Source organism: Ciconia boyciana, chromosome 8 (genome assembly GCF_034638445.1).
Source record: "Ciconia boyciana chromosome 8, ASM3463844v1, whole genome shotgun sequence".
In the NCBI taxonomy this organism is placed as follows: domain Eukaryota; kingdom Metazoa; phylum Chordata; class Aves; order Ciconiiformes; family Ciconiidae; genus Ciconia; species Ciconia boyciana.
The window spans coordinates 12,138,015-12,141,481 of NC_132941.1; positions in this window are offsets into that span (position 1 = coordinate 12,138,015).

Sequence of the window (3,467 nt, forward strand, 5' to 3'; positions counted from 1 at the left end):
CAGTAAGTTCACCAAACTCATCAAGGAAATATTATTAGTTTTACTATGAACAAAGGTCTTTAATAATCAGAGGTCCCAATGTTTAGGTAGATTTCTAAAGGCTTATTTAGAATTCCTCTGTCTGTGGATGTCCAGCACATATATATATTTCTTAATGATTTAAAGGAACATGGTTTAAAATAATGCTTACTGAAAACTAACTTGCTTTGAAAGAATTTTCGGTGGCAGGAGGTGTAAAGATGCTTCTGAAGCTTTGAAAGTCATACTGGATGAGGGAAATGAAGCTTCAGATGCTGTGATGAGGGGTATCTGTACACAGCACAGTGTGGATAGGCTAACCAGCCTGTGCAGGTCATTCCACTAATTTAACTTTACTGCTTCTAAATATGGGGTAGCATATTAGCAGTTAAGATACCTCTACTTGGCACTGTATGTGTATCCATCACATCCAAAAGTGATGGATGGTTTGTATGGAGCTATGAATGTCTTCTTCAAGAGCCTATTAATTTCCTGTGTGGAAAAACTAAAAATATTTGGTATTTCACGTGTATGAATATGGATTTTCTGTTTACTTAAGCTGCTGTGTCTAACTCTATTCTCAGTCAGTATGGAGGCTTTAGTGATTGCAGTGCTTTCCAGGCAGACTCTTCTATGGAATTTTACGTTATAAAGGGAAATTAAGATGTTATGAAATGGGTTTCATAATAAACTTCAGACTTAGACTTTTTTATGTTGAAGCTACATATTTACAAAGAGTTTCCTTATTAATAGAAATTTAATGTATGAATACCTGTTTGGTCCCTACCTTGCAATTCTCTCCCCATCCTTGCCAAACTTGCTGAAAATATTAGTTAGGTGACTTCTGGCAAAAGTGTGTGTAGATGGGAAAGAGCACAAAAGTAGTGGTCCAGGCAACTGTTTATACTGAATGTGCCCAAGTCCAGGCTTGCTCATTTCCAAATGAATATTTACAGCTTCAAAAAAAGAAAAGACTTCCAATAATGCTAGACACTTGGGTTTGTCAGCTAGAGAGACTGAAATACGGGAAGTCCTACAGAATGCTGTATAGAAGCATACGGTTACAACTTAATGTTGGGTTTAGATATGTTTTGATATGTAAATTTATTTTTAAATTGATGCACAAATTAAATTAGTATTTTCTGTATAAAGCCACTGTAGTTAACATTTCTTAATTTTATGTAACTAAGATAAATGTATGAGCACCCAAACACATGTACAGGAGCACATACTCTTTAATGTGAACTTAAGGTATGTGGCATTGCCACACAAAATACTTGCACATATAAAAACATGTTTGTTTTATGGAAGTGAGTTTTACACTTTCAAATTTGTGGATTCAGTGGGCATCATTTCCCCATCACGAGAGGAATTTACTTGCTTCTTGAGTAAGCATGATCATGGTTTGCCTCTTACAGTTGTAACACCAAATTTGTGCATGTGAAGGTTTTATGTTGATTCCTTCTGCTGTTGTTAGTTTAAAAGGCCTTGAAATAGAAAGCTCTTTTTCATAGATGGAAAGTCACAGTAAAAAGTTTTAGCATTGTGTTTATTTACGGAAGTGTCAGACTGGTTTACTAGTACCTTAAATTTTTTTTTTAAAATCTTCTTCAAGCTAGATTCTTTAGAAATCAAAAGCAAGGCTTTGTAAATCACAGTGATGATGTGTTACTGTTTGCAAATCGTATTCACGTGAAGCCAGACACTGTTTCTTTGCTTAAGAGCTGTCTCTCCTCTTCCATCCATAAGAAAATAATTTCAGTACCAAATATGGAACCACAACTTTGACTTACCTGACTCTGTTTCACAGGATGTTATAGATATCCGTTGCTAGCAAGTAGCTGGGGTTTTTAATAGTGCTTATTGGTTCCTTTTGAATGTTGCCTGTCAGGTTTCATGGTGACTTATTACTTCCAAGGAAGGCAGTCCACAATTCAGTGTCTTCATATTGATTAACTGGAACAGGGTTGCTTAATTTTTGTATTGAGCACAACTTGATAGCCAACCTTTTGTTGGTATTAGTACTCTTAGTCGTTGATTTCATACTTAACAGATGAACAGTAGATTGTCTAGGCAGTGTCATTTAGATATGAGTGAACTATGATATATAGCATTCATTTGGGATAGAAAACCGAAGACTGTGGATCTAAGATTCCATTTAGATTGCTAGTAAAGATTAGAACTTCCATCCTGATCAACTTCTATCTTGACCTAAGCTTTGTTCTACAAATTATCTGGAGAAATAATACTGAAGATAATTACGTTTCCTACAACTCTTTTCTTTAAAGATTATCCAAATGCATTAGCACACCTGTAAAACTAAATAAAATTAAGTTAAATATGCTGCAACTAATATACATTTCCCCACTTAAGATAAAGTACAGAAGACAATAGAAATGGAAAACTAGTGCATTCTGGCTCTAGATGAAAATGCTGCTATTGAACTCTTTCCAGAACAACATGTACTTGGATCAGTATTAAAGGGAAGTATTGTGCATGTCTAAGCCAAATGACCTAGTACATTGATAGTGCAGAGCATATTTCACAGTTATACAAATACCTAAACTGTTTTTTCAGTCCATAAAACAAGTAAATTAGAATTTAAGCTAAAAGCAAAGCAAACCTGTCTGCCTTGCATATTTTTGCTCTGAAATTGACTCCAGTAGCTCAGTACTGTTATATTACTGTTAGAGAAGCACTGTATTAACTCTTAATGATTTCAGGAATCAAGATATGTGACATACTCCTCTATTTGACATTAAAGAACCCCTCAAAGCTGCATTGTTACACCTGCTGTGCCTTTAGGTAAAAATGTCAATAGGCTTCCATTTTATTTCAGTTCTTAAAGTAATATTTATCAATGAATGAGGCTTTTTCCTCCATTATAATGAATGCTAATATAGAAGATCATTGCAAATGCTGGCAACAGGAAATATTTTTCAAGGAAGTGAAAAAGAGCCTATTGTCTCATTTCTGCTTTCATTTCATTTATCTACATCTTTCACATTGCTTTGCTTGTTTTCATTTCCTTTCTCTGTCAACCACTATTTTTGCTTTGTACTCATGCATGCAGTGGTTTGTCAAAGGCTGTTTTAGTCTATAGGAATCACTGAGGAATCTTGTGGAAAAAATTAAATACTTATGTCACCAATTAAAGAAATGAAATTTCATACCTTCTTTTAAAGAAGGCTTGTTAATAAATGAGCACACTGTCAACTTCAGTAGATGATATTAAGCATCCATTTTGTATTTTAATGCTAGTTTTTATACCACTGTAAGTTTAATTATCTGTAACTTAAAGCATGAATTTTGAACGTTTTCTTTTACATAGAATACAGAACGAAAAACGGATGAGTGTAAGAGTGACATCATTAAACTTCAAACTATGTATGTTTTGTAGTGCTTGTGGCAAAAAAAGATACTGTGATCAAACACCAATATGATCTGGA